Raw genomic sequence first — 21,800 nt, 5'->3', positions numbered from 1 at the left:
ATGGCGCTCAAGGCCGCCCTAGAACTCCGCATCGCTGACGCCATCCACCAGCATGGCGGTTCAGCCACTCTCCCACAGATAGTCACCGAGGTCACGCTCCACCCGTCCAAGACACCATGCCTGCGTCGCCTCATGCGCGTGCTCACTCTGACCGGCGTCTTCGGCGTCGTCGTCCAGCACTCGACGACGACCGACGATGACGACGGCGGTGAGCTTGTCTACGAGCTCACGCCGGCGTCTCGTCTCCTGGTCGGCTCCGCGCCGAACGTGAGCCCGTTTCTGAACATGGTGCTCGGCACCGTCTTCGTGTCTTCCTTCCTCGACCTCGGCGAGTGGTTCCAGCACGAGCTGCCGGACCCGTCCCTGTTCAAGGTGACGCATGGACGGCACGTGTGGGATCTGGCCAGCCACGACGCCAGCTTCGCCAAGCTCTATGACAACGGGATGGTCGCGGACAGCGAGTTCATCATGGACGTCATGGTCAAGGAGTGCGGCGACGTTTTCCAAGGGATTAGCGCGGCTCCTTGGTCGACGTCGCCGGCGGGCTCGGTGGCGCGACCCAGGCCATCGCAAAGGCGTTCCCGCACATCGAGTGCAGCGTGCTCGACCTCCCAAACGTTGTCGCCGCTGCTCCGACTAACACCGACGTGAAGTACGTCGCCGGCGACATGTTTGAGAGTGTTCCATCGGCAAACGTTCTCTTCCTCAAGGTACGTACGGGATCAGATTTAAAACAAACAGCAGGTTCATAATTTTGTGATTCGCTACTGATTTATTTGGTTTTCAGTGGGTTCTGCATGACTGGGGTGATGCGGAATGTGTCAAGATATTGAAGAACTGCAAGAGGGCTTTACCATCTGAAGGAGGGAAGGTAATGTCAGCAGCTCCGTCCCGGCAGCACCTGAACAAGAAGATGCCACTCCCAGCTTGCTTACCGGCCCACTTCCAATCAGGCCCAAGAGAACCACGAAGCCTAGCTCTCTGGTGACTGGCCCATCCTGGATTAACTAGGAAACAATGTATAAGTAGCAAGAGGATTGGGAGAGAGAGGGGATGAACATAATATGTAAAACTCGAATTCAGTTTAATCATTCCTGATAGCTTATTCATGTAATCTGTTCTTCCTGTATTCCGCTTAGCTTCGGCACCTTGGGTGCTAACACCTGGTATCAGACGTTTCGTTCCAATCCTGGCCAGTACATCACCGCCACCCCCTCTTCCGCCGCCCCCAAATCAGCACCACCACTACACCCGGCTCAATCGTGCTCGCGGCGCCATGGAACCGTCCTTGAAGCAAATCCTCGACGCGCTCAACTCCCGCTTCGACGAGTTCGACCGCCGTCTCGACGACCACGACCGCGCCTTCGCCGACCGCACCGGCTCCGTCGACTCCCGTTTCGCCACCCTAGAAACCTCCATCTCCACCCAAGCTATCGGGCTCGAGAAGCGCTTGGAGGGGATCGAGTCGCGGCTTCCGGATCCCTCGAAGCCTCCTTCGCCGTCGGTCACAGCCACCGCCACACCACTCTAGAGCCCAGCAATGACGTGACCGTCAAGCCGGAGTTCGATCCGCGGGTGGTAGCGCTCGTGAAGGTCTCGGCGGATCCAGAAGCACGGCGCCCAGGCATGGATGGCGTCCTGGATGACATCCAGAAGGACGTCCAGAAGCTGGTGAAGACCCTCAACCGCCAGGTGTTCGACGATTCGTCTCACCGGCCGGTCGCACTTCATTCACCACCGGCGGCGACTGCGTTGGCTCCAGCAACCGGTCTGCACGCCACACCGCCCAGCAGGCACCGCATCGACATCAGTCCACGGGATGTTGGGTCCGGAGTCGTTACGACTTGGACCCATGTCCCGGCCAATGGTATGCTTCCTGAACATCACTCTCGTCATTCTGTACCTGATTTTCGTCCGCCGTCAGCCGTCCTTCATCTGCGTCCGGCGCCTGATCCAGTTCACCATCCACCTTCACATCTGTTTCACCCCCCTCCATTACCCCATCCCAATTTTCAGCACAGACCACTCCATCTCCACAATTCCCCTCCTATACCAACAGTTTACCCTCCCTACCCTGAGCCCAACCGCCCCAATCAGCTCACTGGCCGGCTTCCTAAACTTCCCTTTCCAACGTTCGATGGGGTTAACCCAAAACGTTGGCGTTCCCTCTGTGAGAAGTATTTCCTCATGTATGCTGTCGATCCCTCTATCTGGATTGGTTTGGTTGAACATTATATGGAAGGACCAGCAGCAATTTGGTACCAATCTATCGCCCCCAACTACTCTCGGCCACTTGGGACTCCTTCTGTCAATTGCTTCACGAACGCTTCGATCGTGATCAGCATGAGCATCTCCTTCGTCAAATGTTCAGTATTCGCCAACAGACCTCTGTCACAGCTTATGTCACTGCTTTTTCACAGTTAGTCGATCAGCTCATTTCCTATTCTCCTAATGCTGACCCACTATTCTTCACTCAGCGTTTCATTGATGGACTTCGTTCCGACATTAGAGCAGTAATTCTAGTTCAGCGTCCCTAAAATTTCGATGCTGCTGTTCGTCTCGCTTTGTTGCAGGAAGAGGTGGGCACGGCTCCTAGTCTGCGAGCCCCGCGTTGAGGTGATTGGTTGGCTGCTTTTCGTCCCCGACTGCCAGCAGCCATAGCGTCTCCCCTGCCGCTGCCCCCACCTCCACCACGGGCTGACAAGCCGGTGGCCCCAGTTGCTGCTGCTCCGACTAGGGCGACTGCTCAGACCACCAATCAAACCATGGCGGCTGTCAAGGCGTATCGGCGGGCCTTGGGTCTGTGTTTCAAATGCAATGCCAAGTGGAGTAAGGATCATGTCTGTGCTCCCGCGGTCCTACATGCAGTCGATGCTCTCTGGGAGTCAATTTCTTCAGAAGATTCACTGGCTGATTCCATTGAGGAGTTTCCACATCTGGAGCAGTGTTGCTTAGCCCTCTCCAAATCTGCATTGTCTGGTGTGCCAACTTCCCGCTCCATCTGCTTTGCCGGCTTGTTGCAGTCCATACCAGTGCAGATTCTGGTCGATTTAGGCAGTTTATCATCTTTTGTGAATCAAGCCTTGGTTCCTCGCTTGATAGGTGTGGTTTCAGTCCCAGTGTCTACTTCTGTCTTGGTTGCTGGTGGGACTTAGCTCACCACCTCGGCAGTCCTGCTTCAAGTTCCTTGGTCAGTTGGTGATTGCTCCTTTCAGTGACTTCAGGGTGCTACCACTGGGCACCTTTGATGTGATCATTGTCATGGATTGGTTGGCCGCTTTCAGTCCCATGCAGATTCATTGGCAGGAAAAGTGGATGGTGATTCCATACCATGGACAGTTAACTGTGTTGCAAGGACTTCCAACTTCTTTTCCTCAGCACCTGTTACTTCACATTACTTCAGTAGATGCTACTGACCAAGCTGGACATGATTTGCAGCCGTTGCCAGTTGAGCTACAGTCACTGTTGGATGCTTACTCTGATCTGTTTTAGCCACCTACTTCCTTGCCACCGTCAAGGGCCTATGATCATGAGATACCCCTAATACCGGGAGCCACTCCTGTCCTTGCCAGACCTTATTGGTACCCACCGAAGCTCAAGGACGAGATTGAGAAACAAGTGCAAGAAATGTTATCACAAGGGTTGATTCGCCACAGCCATAGCTCATTCTCTTCTCCAGTGCTCTTGGTTCATAAAAAGGATGGCGGCTACCGCTTCTGTGTGGATTTCTGTCACCTCAATGCCTTGACCTTAAAGTCCAAGTTTCCTGTACCGGTCTTCGACCAACTCATTGATGAGTTAGCACATGCCCGCTGGTTTTCTACTCTGGACCTCAGGGCTGGCTTCCATCAGATTCTGTTGCGTGAGGGTGAGGAATTCAAAATGGCATTCCAAACCCACCTCGGCTAGTACGAGTTCCGGGTGATGGCATTTGGACTCACAGGAGCACCAGGTACCTTCCAAGGTGCGATGAATGCCACCCTTGCTCCTGGACTATGGAAGTTCATCATTGTCTTTTTTGATGATATACTGGTGTTCAGCCCTTCCTTGGAGTCTCATGTCAAGCATCTTCAACAAGTTTTTGATTGGCTCTGCCGTGATCAGTGGAAGTTGAAAAAAATCCAAATGCAGTTTTGCCAAGCAGTCCATATCCTACCTCGGCCACGTGATTAGTGCAGCTGGCTTGTCTACTGATCCAGCGAAGGTGCGTGCTGTGGCAGACTGGCTAGTACCGTCCAATATCAGAGAACTCCGTGGTTTTCTTGGACTGGCAGGTTATTATCAGAAATTCATCAGACATTTCAGTATCATCGCTAAGCCATTAACTGAGTTGCTCAAGAAGGATCAAGTCTTTGTGTGGACCCCTGCTCATGCTGAAGCCTTTGCGCTGCTCAAAACTGCTCTATGTTCAGCCCCAGTCCTAGCTCTTCTAGATTTTTCTCAGCCTTTTCACATAGAGACTGATGCTTTGGGTTCTAGGATTGGAGCTATTTTACAGCAAGGTGGTCATCCTTTTGCCTTTATCAGTAAACCACTTAGCAAGAGGAATCAAGGTCTCACTGTCTATGAGAAGGAATATTTGGCAATCTTGTTGGCAGTGGATCATTGGCGTCATTACCTTCTCCAAGCCGAGTTCTATATTCACACGGATCATCAAAGTCTAACACACCTCAACGATCAACGTCTGCATACCGCATGGCAGCAAAAGGTGTTTGCTCGATTAATGGGTCTCCAATACAAGATCCTATACAAGAAGGGAACCGAGAATAGAGCTGTTGATGCCTTGTCTCGGCGTCGCCATCTCGAGCAACTAATGGCTATCTCCTCTATTACACACCAGTGTTTGGATGCAGTGGTGCTTAGCTATCATGCTGATTCCAAGGCTACCAAGCTGCTATCACAATTGGCTATCAACCCGGAGGCTGTTCCTCACTACTCGCTGGTCCAAGGTGTGATTCGCTACAAGGGGCGTATTTGGCTAGGATCCAGTAAAGCCATCCAACAACTCTTGACAGCCTTTCATGCTAGCCTGATGGGGGTCACTCAGGTGCCCCAGCCACATACTCCAGACTAAAACGTCTCTTTTTTCTGGAATGGCATGAAGGCTAATGTCTGGCACATGGTGCAGTCCTGTTCCGTGTGCTTACAGGCTAAACCTGACCGCGCCCGATACCTAGGTCTTCTACAGCCGCTGTCGGTTCCTAAAAACTCCTGGGAGATTATTTCCATGGATTTTGTCGAAGGTCTTCCAACATCAGGTGTTGCCAATGCCATTTTGGTCGTTGTCGATAAGTTTTCCAAGTTTGCTCATTTTATTGCCTTGAAGCACCCATTCACGGCCAAGACAGTGGCTTAGCTGTTCCTAGACAATGTCTACCGTCTGCATGGTCTGCCAACTTCCATCATCTCGGATCACGACAAGATCTTCACCAGTCAGTTTTGGTAGGCTCTGTTTAAGACAGCTGGTACTTCTCTCCGCCTCAGCTCGTCTTACCACCCGCAGACCAACGGACAAACGGAACGGGTAAATCAATGCCTTGAGACTTTTCTCCGCTGTTTTGCTCACTCCTGCCCTTCCCAGTGGCATCGCTGGTTGTCACTTGCGGAGTATTGGTACAATACATCCTTACATTCTGCTTTGGGCAAGTCCCCTTTTGAGGTCCTATATGGCTGTACTCCTAGACACATGGGTCTCGATGTGGAATCAGTTGATCCTATCCCAGATTTGCAGTCTTGGCTTGTTGGTCGCAGACACATGTAGGAGCTCATCCAGCAACACTTGCTATGTGCTCAAGACCGCATGAAGCGTCAAGCCGACAAAGGTCGTTCCGAGCGAGTGTTTTCAGTGGGTGATACTGTGGTCTTGAAGCTACAGCCCTATGTGCAGTCTTCTCTGTTGCGCTGCGCAAATCACAAGCTGTCATTCCGCTTCTTTGGGCCTTTCAAAATTCTTGAGAAGATTAGACCTGTGGCTTACAAATTGGAGTTACCACCATCATCAACTGTTCACCTGGTTTTTCATGTGTCCCAGCTGAAGTTTTCTCCAGGTGCTCAACAGGTATCAGCTACCTTGCCATCTAACTTACAGACCTTCCAAGTCCCACTTCGTGTTCTACAACGTCGCTGGACTTCGGGAGATCATCCCATGGCGCAGGATCTCATACAGTGGTCCCATACTCCACCGGAATTGGCTACCTGGGAGCCACTTGTCACTTTGCAACTGCAGTTTTCGCGTGCGCCGGCCTGGGGACATGCCGGCTCTGAAGACCTGGGGACTGTCAGCAGCTCTGGCCCGGCGACACCTGAACAAGAAGATGCCACTCCCAGCTTGTTTACCGGCCCACTTCCAATCAGGCCCAAGAGAATCACAAAGCCCAGCTCTCTGGTGACTGGCCCATCTTGGATTAACTAGGAAACAATGTATAAGTAGCAAGAGGATCGGGAGAGAGAGGGGATGAACAGAATATGTAAAACTCGAATTCAGTTTAATCATTCCTGGTAGCTTATACCTGTAATCTGTTCTTCCTGTATTCCGCTTAGCTTCGGCACCTTGGGTGCTAACAGGTAATAATAATGGATATCGTGGTTGGAGCAGGGTCATCTGACTAGAAGCATGTAGAGCAAGTCTTGTTGATCTCTTTATCATGACTATCAATCACTACTACAAAAAGCATTTTTAGGGGCGGCTGGTAACCCTTTGTAGGGGCGGTTTGGCCAGCCGCCCCTACCGAACCGTCTCTACAAATCATGCATTTGTAGGGGCGGTTCCCAGGCCGCCCCTACAAATCGATTTATAGGGGCGGTTGGTGATTGAGCCGCCCCTACAAATAGATTTGTAGGGGCGGCTGGTATTACGAACCGCCCCTACAAATATATTTATATTTGTAGGGGCGGCTCAAGAACCAACCGCCCCTAAAAATCTATTTGTAGGGGCGGCTGTAGTGCCAGCCGCCTCTATAATACCTGTTTGTAGGGGCGGTTCAATCTAGAACCGCCCCTGCAGTATGTTTTCCCGCCAAAAAAATTCAAATTTACAATTCAAATTCGACCAGAACTGTTTGTTTCTGCGTATTCCATCCAGCATCCGCGTTGCCGAACGCCCCGCGACCAACGTTCCGAACCGCGTTCGCGTTGCCGAACGCCACGCGACCAACGTTCCGAACGCGACTACAAGCACAATAGTATTATATAAAGTACAATTACAAGTCCAATTCGTAATGATATATATATACAATCCATCATTAAATATACAAATTTCATACACATTGTTATCAACGTCCTAGAGCTAGCCTTTCAGTCTCACGAAGGTGTTGGTACTGAGGATTTGTACCTAAGTCAGACTCTCGATCATGGTAGGCGCCTCTGACGTGTACAATCTGGTCCAATATGAAGTTGCAAAGGTCGCCGACGAGCTCTAGGAGTTGGTCATCCTTGTATGGGTCTCTTTTCATTCCTTTCTCTTCTCTCCACTACAAGAAAACAAGTTTCAGTTTAGTATTTCATACCATTTATGAAGTTTTTATACTACGGGTGAAGAGGTTCAAACTTACCCTTAAGGGGTGTCTCCTGTAGGCACCGGTGTTACTCATCATAGAACATATATAGTATCCACAATGTACACTCCCAAGCCTCTGCTTGGGGCACTGTGTGTTTTGCATATGAAAATATTAGGTAATGCTTTTGACAGCCATGTAACGGAGTACTGAAGAAGTAAGTTACACTTACCGCACATAGTGTTTTTATAGCCAGCTTTTCCTTCCTCGCTGGATCATGCCTTCCGTGATGATGAGAGACATAGAACCTAAATGCCCTGTTCGAATTATTTTAGCAAATACAACTTGTTAGTATGCATAAGTGAACGTTACAAGTATGTATACAGACATATAAGCTAATGAGGATTGTCGATATGTATACGTCTTGAGAATCGATATGAAGTCTTTGTATGTCGCCGGGTCCTTATCTATTGAATCAAAGACCCATGCCATGCTCTTCCCGACATCGACGGCTATACAAATCCAGTGGTTGCTGCATGGATTTAATCATAGAACTAGATAAGCTCTTTTACATCGAATAAAATATATCGAACATAGCTTTAAGTTATAGTTGAACTTACTCGAAGTTGTATGATAGCCATATAGTAGAGTGTTGTTGGAGATTTTTGAAAGCTAGAGCAATGTATGCCGCAACCTTAAGGGACTCTTCCCTTAGCTTCGCACTACGGATGCGCTCTTTCTCCCGAAGAGTCTTTGCAGCTGCTAGCTCTTTAGCATCCAGTGTCCACCGTTTAGGGTAATTAAAATTTGTTTGGGCTATAGCTTGAGGGTCTACATACCCGGCTTTCACACTTGGCATTTGTTTGACAATGTGCACTTGCATTCTACAAATCACGGTGTGGGTTAGTTACAACAAAATTCAAAGATTACATTCATATCATATCGGGAGGACAAGGACTTACAGGCACCACGTGCGAATTAGATTCATCTCCATTTCTCCCAGGTGAAAGCATGTGTGCATGTCATTGAAGTCAAAGACAATTTTCCCGGCTGGGCTTCCAAATGTGCCGGTGGGAAAGCATGCTTGTATGATATCTATGCTCGTTGGGAGAACACGCAAGTACCAATCATGGAACCTTCTCATTCCAAGTGGTAGGCGCTGGATGTCCCGGTTTGGTAGGAAGGGCTTGCCTCTTTCATATTTTTTCGGGCAATCCTTTGACCATTTGATGGCATCAACATTTGGATACTGCTTTGCAATTTGGTGAAGTTTGCTACTGACGGCCTCCTCAGAACCCCGTGATGGGACTTTTTTAACTTGGTTTTCAGGCTTGAACTGATCATGGGAATACCACTTGGACACCGATGAAACGTCTTTGATCGGAACATAAACTGGCCTTATGTGGATTGGAATCTTCTTTTGGAGTTCCCATTCAGGCACGTCCTCATCTTCTTGTGCATCACCTTCTTTAGGAGGCACTCGTTGTTCATGTATCGGTTGTGCTTGTTGAGAAGATTGTGGCATCTCATGATGCACTTGCCCGGTACGAGCTGGAGAAGGTTGTGGCATCTCATCAGGCACATGCTCGATAGGAGGCGGGGAAGAATGTGGCATCTCAGGAATGTGGGGGTCACGAGATGGTGAAAATATCTCCCCGGCCTCAACAACTCGCTCCAAATTTGGGAGAGGGGGAGGCGGTGAAGAAGCAGTCAATATAATGTCCCGTTTGTGCCAAAGGATGAACTGCCCCATAACGTCTCCTAGTAACACCAGCCTCTCGGGAGTTGCGTAGTCTATCCTCCACTGTATGAACTCGGGCTTCACTGTATGCACCTCGACCCTAGTGTAGTCCGGCGGTATGTTATTATTGTGGTGTAAGCCACCGGGAGGATGTGCAACACCCGTTGCCACCTCCATCACAGTGTTCTGCCGGCCGCTGAGAAACACCAAGGTGCAACTAGTAGGTTCCCGTATGAGATCGACTGAGGTTGTGGCTGCAGTGGAACCTTGGCTGCTAGGAACTTTCGGAGGGCTGCCAACTAATGCCAGTTCTCCCGGTGGCGTCACTAATATACGTGGCTCCATAGACATTCCTTGCTCCTCCAGCGCCTTCGCAACTAGAGCCTTCACTTGGAGCTCAAGACTAGTCTCCCGGTCTCGGCCATGTTTCTTGTACATGTGCCTATCCTCTTCGAATCCTTGCTTCCAAGTCATCCTTTTCCCTAGCCCCCTAGTGTGGCCTGTGTGCTCCTTATTTCCCAAGCCAAGGCTAAGCTCGTCCCTCTCTCTGGAAGGATTGAATGAGCCCTTCTCTTTGTCTTCAGCATATTTCAGTATCCTTGATACCGCCTCTTGGGTCTCCGGCTTATCAAACTTAAGATTACTGCCGGATGGTTCTGTACTCCTCGCATATATCCAGTTCCTTGAGCGTACCTTCAACTTCGTCACATCGACATTCCCAGCAGCTACGGCCTCTTCATCCATCTTTCTAAACTGCTCTTCCTTGGCATAGTAGCCACTGGGGCCTAGATGATGGTGGTGTTTGTTCCTCTTCGCTAGCTCGGTGTTACGAGCACTGAGCTCCAATGCCTCCGCTGAAGTCTTCTGAGCCACGAGCTCCTCCCATTGACTAGGAGTTATTTTGCCGAACTCGTTGAAGGGAGTTAACCCCTTTTGGATATACTTCGTGTTAAGCTCCGACCTCCAACGTCGCAATGACTCTCCCATCATCCTGATAGCATTTTTTTTACCAATTCGTGCTTACCCTCTGGAAATCTAAAATTGACCTTCAGCTGCCTATCCCATAGTGCATTCTTTATGTTCTCTAGTACCTCTTTCCAGTTAGGGATTGCTGGGTTCAATTTATCTCTTACTAGGGCCCCGATCGCATTACGGAATCGTCCTCTTAATTCCTTCGGCTCAAGGATCTCCCCTGCTGGCCCAACCTCCATTATCACATAGCAAGCCTTATCTGGATATAGATTTCCTTTTCTATCCCCTCGTTTCCTCTTAGGCTTGGTAGTCGTGGTTGTGTCTTGAGTTTGTGGAGCAGAGGCATCGTGATCCGTCTCTGTGGTTGTTGCCTCTGCTCTCCTTTCCTCTACTCCGTCATGTCCAGCGAGATGTCGCGGACGTCGACGTCGTCTTTTCTGAGTTTCAGGAGGGACCTGTATATAGGACAGGTCAAAGTGTTAGCAGAGGTAACACAGCCAAAGCTTTAGCAAAATTTACAAGCTAAGGCTTCTTCCCTACCTCCTCGTTCGGGTCAAAATCCTTGTCCAAATCTTCCTCCGTTGGCCTCCTTCTTGCTTCAGGTGGGAAAGGATCCTCGGGACTTTCATATCCCTCTTCTGACTCATCATCCTCTTCTTCTTCGCCTTCAGCAGCCTCTCCTTCAGGGCCTTCCTCCTCGTCACACTCCTCCTAAGTAAGCATCACTTCTAGATCTTTTTCTACCTCGTTATCGAACTGTTCCTGAGTAAGCTGGTCCTCTAGTGCTTGCTCCTCAAGGGTTGGCTGCTCATCATGCTCGGGGCATCGAGCTGCACGGTCTGTTGTCCGCGACATTATTTCGCGCTTTGTTCTAAAAGATGCAAGAAAGTGTGCTTTAGGTACGCGAGAAGGTATAAGAAATCAAAAAGGTCTATAAACCAAAGTAGTCCTATAAAACAACAATATAAAAAAACGAGAAGTAGCAGTGGTAGAGGCCTCAGAAACATGTCAATCATCATCTGATCTTGAACTTGGAGCATCAAGGCATCATAACAGAGAAGAGAGGAGAAGGTAATGTAGGGGCGGCTGCTAATGATGCCAAGTTCCTCACAAGTTCTTGATCATCAGCTCATATTCCATATAATGTATGGACTTGGACAATTTCATCATTGGCAAAACAAAGGAGAGGAGAGGAGAGGGGAGATTTGGCAAAAAAAAGCAACTGTTGCTTAACAAACATAGTGCAGCAGCTGATGGAAAAATACAGGACAACAAGTCCTGGGCGAGTCCTGGGAGATTTGGCAAAAAAAGCAACAGCAGCCAACAGTTAGTAGCTAGAAGTAGCAAGTAGTAGTAGTAAGTAGAAAGTAGTAGAGTAGAGTAAGTGTAGCAGTAGAGTGGTAGTAGTAGAGTAAGAGCAGCAGCCACTTAGGAGTAGCAAGTAGTAAGAGTAGTAGTAGGAGTAGTAAGAGGAGTAGTAGTAGGAGTAGTAAGAGGAGGAGTAGGAGTAGTAAGAGGATTAGTAGTAGGAGTAGTGGTAGGAGTAGTAGTAGCAGTAGCAGCAGCAGCAGCAGCAGCAGCAGCAGCCACTACACACCAGCAGTATATAAGCAAAAAAATAGAGGATTGGTAGTAGTAGAGTAAGAGCAGCAGCCACTTAGGAGTAGCAAGTAGTAGTAGTAAGTAGAAAGTAGTAGAGTAGAGTAAGTGTAGCAGTAGAGTGGTAGTAGTAGAGTAAGAGAAGCAGCCACTTAGGAGTAGTAGTAGGAGCATCAATGAAAGAAGAGCAGCAGTAGGAGTAGCAAGTAGAGGGAGGAGTAGTAAGAGGAGGAGGAGTAGAAGGAGGAGGAGGAGTAGGAGCAGGAGGAGTACTAGTAGGAGTAGTGGTAGGAGTAGTAGTAGTTAAGTAGTAGTAGTAGCAACAGCCACTACACACCAGCATAAGCAAAAAAAATAGAGGAGTGGTAGTAGTAAGAGGAGGAGGAGTAGGAGGAGTAAGAGGAGTAGGAGGAGGAGGAGGAGGAGTAGTAGTAGTAGTAGTAGTAGTAGTAGTAGTAGTAGTAGTAGTAGTAGTAGTAGTAGTAGTAGCAGCAGCAGCCACTACACACCAGCAGTATATAAGCAAAAAAAAACAGAGAAGGAGTGGTAGTAGTAGAGTAAGAGCAGCAGCCACTTAGGAGTAGCAAGTAGTAGTAGTAAGTAGAAAGTAGTAGAGTAGAGTAAGTGTAGCAGTAGAGTGGTAGTAGTAGAGTAAGAGCAGCAGTCACTTAGGAGTAGTAGTAGGAGCATCACTGAAAGAAGAGCAGTAGTAGGAGTAGCAAGTAGAGGGAGGAGGAGTAGTAGGAGTAGTAAGAGGAGTAGTAGGAGTAGTAAGAGGAGGAGTAGTAGGAGGAGGAGTAGTGGTAGGAGTAGTGGTAGTTGTAGCAGCAGAGTAGTAGTAGGAGCAGGAGGAGTACTAGTACGAGTAGTGGTAGGAGGAGTAGTAGTAGTAGTAGTAGTAGTAGTAGTAGTAGTAGTAGTAGTAGTAGTAGTAGTAGTAGTAGTTAAATAGTAGTAGTAGCAACAGTCACTACACACTAGCATTATATAAGCAAAAAAACAGAGAAGGAGTAGTAGTAGTAGTAGGAGGAGGAGGAGTGGTAGGAGGAGGAGGAGGAGTCCAAGAAAATATCACAAATATAATTAATAGTAGAAACCAGCCAATGTGGAAACATAGGAAATCACTTACTGCTATAAGCAAAAGGCAGAAATTAGTAGTAGTAGGACAGTAGTAGAAGTAGTAGGAGCAGTAGTGAAAACATAGGAAATCACTTACTCCTACAGGCCAAATTTGATCATCAGCTCATTTCAGATAATATATGGAGATGACAATTTCATCATAGGTAAAAAGGAGAGGAGAGGAGAGAAGAGGAGAGGAGAGGAGGCAAAAAAAAGCAGCTGTTGCTTGCCAAAACAAATAGAGCAGCACCAGCTTGCCAAAACAAATAGAGCAGCTGCTGCTGCCAAACATAGAGGAGAGGATAAGAAACAGAGTGGAGACGATAGGATCATGTCAGCCATACAGTAGCCGATAGGAGGCATGTAGGAAGCCGATAGGCAAGTACTATTGGTAAGCCTGTAGGAAGCAAAAACAAATTGGCCTGTAGGAAGCCGACAAGTGTTAGTAGCCGATAGAAGCCATGTTGGAGGCCAATAGGTAAGCAAAATGGTTGAAAATTTTGCTAAATGCCATCACAGGGAGTCCTTTTGTTGGATACAGTTGCAAATGTGAATGGCTAGGAACATTGGAATAGATGAAGTATGAATATCTATGTTGGTTAAAAGGTTTCCATCTTGGTCCATTTACTGCGCTTTTTTCTAAGAATTAACACAATGGAATTTTCTAATAATTACCATGTTCTTGATATAATCAGAATATCAAATTTAATATATATTTTGAGGCATCTGGTGTGACCTATGGAGAAAAAGAGAGAGATCTTCTACTTGTACCATACAACAGTAAGCTGGTAGATTGTTAACCCAATACCAAGCTGTAAAATTCACAAAAGAAAGACCGGAGTATAACAAGAGGAACTAAAGATTGTTAACTGAATACCAGAAATTAACAACAGGGGATCAAATCATAACACAAACACTTACTGTTGATCTACCTTTTTCATATGATTACCGGCTAGTTTATCAGGGGCTACTAGTAAAACTGAAATGGATGGCTTACTGAATAAAAGCATTGGTTGTCAATAATCTCCTAAGGGAAATTTCAGAATTGAAAGTTTGAATTATCTTTTTTTTGCTAATGCACGAATGTTACAGTTGTCTGCCATTCAAAGCAAGCACTCTGTCACGCATGGCAATAATGTCAGCATGAACTCAGATGCTTTAATCAGTATACTCAGGATCAATATATTGACTCATTAGTTCAATCTACTAAACCTTGAGCATATAAGTACAACACTATAGGCATATGCAAGTTTTTTGTGTTTATTTTGCTTGAAAGTGATCTGTGTTTGCCAACAAGCAATGCTTAATTGAAATAAATATCCTCACAGTATTTTACGCTCTATTATCCAGATTAACTAAAACTGACACCAAGTGGGAGAGAACAACATGTGTTAACTATAAGATAGCAACCAAAAAAACAAAACATGCCCAAAATCCTCAGAAATTACTTAAGTTGATGCAGTTACTTCTCCAAGGAGATTCATGATAGATATATGAATATATCATAGTCCCTGTTGACTCAGGTAATATATAAATGGCTGGAAAATAAGCTAAATGCCACTCAAGTATATTGTCGCATTCAGATCTGGAGCAGATAGCGGAGGCATACCTGGAGCAGAGAGCGGGGACTGAGATAGGACGCGGTCGCTGGAGGAGTTTGCGCTGCCGGAAAGTCACAGGGGCCTAGCGAGTCTGCACTGTCGGGGGAAGTCACACCGAAGACAACAGTAGGGGATGGTGCCAGCCCGTCTTCCTCAACGCCGGGAAGGGGAAGTGGGAGGGGAAGGAGGTGGGCGACCTTCACTGCCGCTGATCCGTGCGGCGCGTGGGGCCCAAGGGCGGTGCGGGAGGCGGGCGCCGGAGCCGGCGTCGTCGGCGTGCGGGGGCCGGGCGCGGGGCGCCGAGAGCCTGCGTCGTCGGCGTGCGGGGGCAGGACGTCGGGGGGCCGGGCGCGTGGCGCCGGGAGCCTGCGTCGTCGGCGCGCGGGGGCGGGCGCCAGGGGCCAGGGGCGGGACGCCGAGCGCCGAGGGCTGGTGTGGGCGGGCGCGGGACCGGCGGCGGGGCCGGCAGCGTGGGCAGCGGTGGAAACCCTAGGCAGCCTGACGGCGTCGGAGGAAGAAAACAGCGCCCAGACGATGACTCCCGTGCGCTACCCTCCAATTTATACTAGGTATCATTTGTAGGGGCGGTTCCTGATCCAGCCGCCCCTACAAATACATTTTTAGGGGCGGTTCCTGATCCAACCGCCCCTACAAATATTTTTTTTAAATTATAAATTCTATATTTTTTATATCATAAAAACACAATTATAAATTCTACATTTTGTTCAAACTTTCTCAAATGAAAAAATGGACTATATAAGTATTGTAGATCTTGATGAGATGAACAACCTTGTTATTCAGAGTTTTTTCATCTGAGGTCATTTAATGTCTCATTTGAGCAAGTTTGACCAAGTCAAATTTGGTCAAATGAAAAACAACACTTTGACTCTAGTATTATGAACTCTAAATAACTTCAAATTGAAAAGTTTTGAATACCAAGTTTGATCATCTCAGCAAGATCTACAATTGTTGTTTTGGTCAACTTTCCATTTGAGAAAGTTTGGACGGTTCAAATTTATGATTTTTAAATTTTGACGCCTACAAACTAGTTTTCGGAACCCTAGGTTATCTCAAATTGAAAAGTTTTGAATACCAAGTTTGTTCATCTCATCAAGATCTACAATCCTTATATAGTCCATTTTTTTCATTTGAGAAAGTTTGTACAAAATGTAGATCAAATTTCACAAGTGACATAGTTTCAGAAAGTCTATATGAGATTTAAGAATTTGTGACTAGTGTTTGATAAAACTTTCTCAAATGGGAAAATAAGCTATGTAAGGATTGTAGATCTTGATGAGATGAACAACCTTGTTATTCAGAGTTTTTTCATCTGAGGTCATTTAGTGTGTCATTTGAGCAAGTTTGACCAAGTCAATTTGGTCAAATGAAAAAACAACACTTTGACTCTAGTATTATGAACTCTAAATAACTTCAAATTGAAAAGTTTTGAATACCAAGTTTGATCATCTCAGCAAGATCTACAATTGTTGTTTTGGTCAACTTTCCATTTGAGAAAGTTTGGATGGTTCAAATTTGTGATTTTTAAATTTCGACGCCTACAAACTAGTTTTCGGAACCCTAGGTTATCTCAAATTGAAAAGTTTTGAATACCAAGTTTGTTCATCTCATCAAGATCTACAATCCTTATATAGTCCATTTTTTCATTTGAGAAAGTTTGAACAAAATGTAGATCAAATTTCACAAGTGTGTGACATAGTTTCAGAAAGTCTATATGAGATTCAAGAATTTGTGACTAGTGTTTGATAAAACTTTCTCAAATGGGAAAATAAGCTATGTAAGGATTGTAGATCTTGATGAGATGAACAACCTTGTTATTCAGAGTTTTTTTATCTGAGGTCATTTAGTGTCTCATTTGAGCAAGTTTGACCAAGTCAAATTTGGTCAAATTAGTGTCTCATTATGAACTCTAAATGACTTCTGGATGTTGCAATAGAGTGGATGTTCAAATAGAGTCATCTGGATGTTGCAAATGGTAGTCTCACACACATGCATAAAATGTAGTATCACACACATACAAAAATATGTAGTCTTACACACGTACACAAATATATAGTCTCGCACGCATGCATAAATGAAGCCTTACAAACACACACAACTAGCTAGCCCGCTGTAACGACTTTCCCATTGATACCTTTTCGTTCCCATGGCATTATATCTTTGGGGATGTTCTTTTCCACAACACTGATCTTCTTAGGAAAGTCTGTGAATAACGGCATCTCATCATAGTTATTGTAAGCTTCAACATCGTCCACGCCATCAACTCCAATAATGTGTTGTTTCCCGGAGGCAACCACATGCTTTGTCTTCTTCTTCGGGGGGAGGTTACTTTGTGGGTCAGACATATAGAAATCTTGTGCGACACGTGAAGCGAGCACCCAAGGGTCATCTTGGTAGCCTAGATTCTCGAGGTCCAGGACTCTCAATCCGATCTCGTTCAGTTGGTGTTGTTTGATCCAGCGGCATCGAAACAGGGCCACCGTTATATCCCTTCCATAGTCAAGTTCCCATATCTCTTCAATGATGCCAAAGTATTGGATCTTTCGCCCTAATCCATCGAGAGCCTCTATTCGAACGCCGCTGTTTTGGTTCACATATTTACTATCCTTTGCGTGGGTATAGTATGCGTACCCATTGATATCATAAGTATTCCAAGATGTAACTTGTCTCGATGGCCCCTCCGCTAACCTACTGATGGTAATAGAGTCTATGGTTTCTCCAGGCGGTATGTTTTGGTCCTTCAACCATATAGTTAGTCGTTGCTTGTGCTGTTTCATGACCCAATCATCCGAACGGCCATTTCTCTCCGCCATAATGATAGCCAAGTGTTCATCAATATACGGTTGCATCAGTTGTGTACTCTGCAAGACACTGTAATGCGCCCGACTCACCTCTTTGTAATCATGGTTGATGAACACTTTTCTACCACTGGTGCCCTTCCCAGCCAGCCTACCCTTGTGACGAGAATCGGGTTTACCAATCCCTTTCTGTACTTTTAGGTACTCTTGACAGCACTCGACGACTTCTTCAGTACTGTAACCCTCTATCATGGAGCCCTCTAGGTATGCTCGATTATGCACGTATCGACTTAAAACCGACATGAACCGCTCATAGGACCACATTTCATGCAAGTAGCAAGGGCCAAGCGCCTGTATCTGATGAACCATGTGAATCATGAGATGTGGCATTATATCAAAAAAAGCAGGAGGTAAACACATCTCCAGTTGGTTTTGTGTCTCCACCACAAATTCATGTAGGTCACTCAGATCTTCGAAAAGAAGTAGCACATGCGGGTGATGGCCATTTTCAAGAACTCTGGCTTTATAGCCCTGATTGCAATAGGTAGAAACACTGTCAGCATCACATGGCAATCGTGAGCCTTGCAGTGTGTTATTGACAAGTCTTTCATCGACACTAGCTTCTTCACATTTGCTGAAAACCCAGTCGGGACTTTGATCCCCCTCAGGAAAGTGCATATAGCTCTCTTCTCATCTGGTGTTAGGTTGAAGCACGCCGCGGGCAGAGTGTATTTTCCATTAGCCTCAGGTACCGGGTGAAGCTGTGGCATCATGTTTAGCTGCACCATGTCTTTCCATGCTTTTAGACCATCCTTTGACTTGCCTGTGTCCATCAAGGTAGCAATGAGACTCTCAAAGACATTCTTCTGTACGTGCATAGCATCAATGGCATGGGGGACCTCCAAGTCTGGCCAATAAGGCAGATACTGAAAGAAGATCGATTGTTTCTTGAAAGGTACGCCTTCGATAGGAGGTGTGCTTCTATCTCTATTCGTCCCATCTGGATTCTTCTTTCCATAGACGACGCGTATATTTTTTACCATTCTGTACACATGTTCTCCGTTATGACGTCTCTCCGGAGGGGGTTCAATCTCCAGGGCGTTGTCATAAAATCTAAAGAACAATTTGCTGCGGTACTTGTGACTTGTCTTTAAGAAGCGTCGGTTCCTTAGGTAAACTATCTTCTTGGATGCATCCAGGTACACCCATGTAGTACCATCCAAGCAAACCAAGCATCCCGTCTTCCCTTTGATCTGTCCAGACAAAGCAAACAACGCGGGGTAATCATTGGTAGTAACAAATATTATTGCTCTACATATAAAGTCCTCCTTTCGAAACGCATCGTACATCTGCTCCCCATGCCTCCATAGTCTCTCCATTTCTTGCATCAAGGGCTCGAGGAACACGTCTATATCAATGCCTGGTTGTTTAGGGCTAGAAATAAGAATAGTGAGGAGAAGGTACTTTCTCTTCTGACACAACCATGTTGGGATGTTGTACATGGTCAAGATCACTGGCCATGTGCTGTGGTTGCTCATCCTCTCATTGAAGGGATTCATTCCATCGGTGCTCAGGCCAAACCGTACATTCCTTGGGTCATCGCTGAATTCTTTGTGCTTCTCATCAAACCTTTGCCACTGACTACAATCAGCCGGGTGTGTAATCTTATCATCATCCACCTTGCGCTCATCATCCCACCATGTCATGAGTGTGGCTTCTTTAGGGTTTAGGAACATACGTCTCAAGCGGTCGGTCACTGGCAGGTACCACATTACCAGGGCAGGAATTCTTCTCTGCTTTGCATTGTTGCCTAATGGAGTGTCCTCTGGGGGCTGAGATTCTTGTACCACCTTTTTTGTACCCTTCTTATTCCTCTTTTTCCCCGTGGATGGTTCGTCCTCACCGTAAAGGTCATTGTTCTTGTACCGGCTGGCCCCACACCGGGGACATTTATCCAATGACTTGAACGTTTCACCACGAAAAAGTATACAGTGGTTGGGGCATGCATGCATTTTTTCAACCCCCATTGTCAATGGACTTATGATCTTCTTCGCTTGGTATGTGTTGGCGGGAACTGAGTTTGGTTGTGGCAGCACCCATGACAGGAGATGCAATAGATCATTGAAACTACAGTCTGACCAGCCGTACTTAGCCTTCAGGATGAGCAGCTCAAGCACGAAACGTAGCAATGTCCAATGTGTCGGACAACCCTTTTCAACACCATACACAGTCTCCTTCGATGCTTTTGTCACTCTTTCCAAATTTTCTAGACCTTTCGGGCTATTTAGTAAAATCTCTGGTCCAAGGGTTCGAATCATGTCATCTAAATCATCTTCAACTCCGACACGTGCTCCACCATCATTATTGGCACCACCTTCGTCGTTACCATCCCAACCACCAGCATCACCACCTTGTTCATTGCCAAACTCGAAATCCATTTGTGCATCAAGCTCGGCTGAATATTGGGACAGGGATTCTATGGTTTTATCGTCGTATTCCTCCTCATCCTCATCGTTAACAATAACCGTTTCACCATGATGAATCCACACTGTGTAGTCCTCAACAAATCCTCGTATAATCAAATGTGATCTGATGATAGTCACATCTGTCCATGCCATACGGTTCTTGCAATCTTTATAGGAGCAAATAATTGTATCCTTATTCTCTTTCAATGTCGTTGCATGCTTCGTTGCGGCTTCAATAAATTTATCCACCTCTTCACGGAAACCTGCCTTGAACCTTAACGAACCATACATCCAAGAGTTCCTGTACTCCATCTTTTACAACAACAACAAAATAAACATTAAAGGACTACTTATTCAGATATATATAAAAATTAATCAAAGTAATAATTATTTGAGAATAATTGTATATACCTCAGATATATATGAATATAAATCTAATATAATTACATGAAGCATACAAACACACCATGGTAGAGGAAAATGAATTAATGGCCCATTTATCCATAAATAATTAAAATACATATTTATTGATTACAATAAACAATTTCAAAGACAACAATTAGCAATAATTATACTTTACACAATATCTTTCGTACAAACCCTAGTCCAATTTTATCAAACATAAATTTACAAAAACGAAATTAATAAAAAAACCAAACCCTAGATCTAGATCACATGCACATGAAACATCCATAAAACTAACTAATGGTTCACTAAAATCAAGAAACATGGACCAAATAAGGGTATGATCTTGTTCCCCTCCCTAATTTACCCTAGTACATTTAAAAGTTGGGTCTAATTTGCTCATAAATAGCTCAAGCACCATAGAAGAGAGAGAAAAACAAAACTCTAATTATTCACTAATCAACCATTAAAACTTCAAAAAAAAGTGTGGAATAGCATTTTCTTACCTTCTACAACCTCTCCACCAAACGATTTGAGACTAAAACCTTCCCCCTTAGTAGAGCAATTTTTGAGAGGTGCCCAAGCCCTCCCCAACTTTCTTTCACGGGTTGGAGTGAATGACCCGAGGAGGAAGAAGGTGCTGCTTCAGTTTTATATGGGGGTCATTTGTAGGGGCGGCTGGTGATTGAGCCGCCCCTACAAATAGAAGCTATAAATACGGGCGATTTTTAGGGACGGCTCAATCACCAGCCGCCCCTAAAAATACCATTTCTAGAGGCGGCTGATGATTGAGCCGCCCCTAAAAATCATACTCTATTTGTAGGGGCGGCTCGTATCACCAGCCGCCCCTGCTGTTCCATTTGTAGGGGCGGCTGGTGTCTGGGCACCCGAGCACGCCACTGTAGGGGCGGCTCCATCACCAGCCGCCCCTACAAAAAAATTGAACCGTTGCTACAAATCGTTTTCTACGTAGTGAATGGAGCCGAACGAGATGAGAAAGAGTGGAAGAAGATCATTTTTGAAGCCGGATTTAGCTCTTACAATATCATGCCTGTTCTGGGTGTTCGATCGATCATCGAGGTCTACCCATAGAATTGAAGTTTATGTAACAAGTGCTGTTGTGGGCGTCCCTGTTGCAGGTTTGGGCAGCGCACAGGTTGACAGCAAAGAAAGGAGGTTGAAATGCGAAGTGAGCGTAGTCAGCTGACTTGGTTCTCGTGGTGGAACCTGTTCACCTTCCGACTTGACATGGATGTTCATATTTTTCTGGATTTATTTTAAAATTTAGCGGTGCTATTCTTTCAATGGTAGGTGATGTGTCGGTCGACAGTGAGACGCCTATGATGATCTGCCAATCTCAAGATTTATATTCATATGGTTAGGGTGTGCATACGTGCGTTTATAGGGGTAAATATGCGTTTATGTAAGCGTTGGGTCTATAACTGGTTCTAGGGGAAAAAAAAGTGAAAGGTTGTTGAAACTTGAAAGCGTCCAGCATTCCAGCTGCTAGAATCAGCAGCCACAGTTATTTGCATCACGTGGACAACTTTGTGAGTGGTGATGCATTAGTCATTGATGTTAAACCATGT

At 46.2% G+C, this 21,800-nt stretch overlaps 1 pseudogene; it reads left to right on the top strand.

Annotated features, from left to right (window-relative positions):
* LOC136514061 (O-methyltransferase ZRP4-like) lies at positions 1-21,303 on the top strand (annotated as a pseudogene).
* Positions 21,304-21,800: the final 497 nt, after the last annotated feature.

The sequence above is a fragment of the Miscanthus floridulus genome, chromosome 16 (assembly GCF_019320115.1).
Source record: "Miscanthus floridulus cultivar M001 chromosome 16, ASM1932011v1, whole genome shotgun sequence".
Lineage (NCBI taxonomy): Eukaryota > Viridiplantae > Streptophyta > Magnoliopsida > Poales > Poaceae > Miscanthus > Miscanthus floridulus.
The sequence above is the reverse complement of the archived record's forward strand: the minus strand, read 5'-3'. Positions and strand labels throughout refer to the sequence as shown.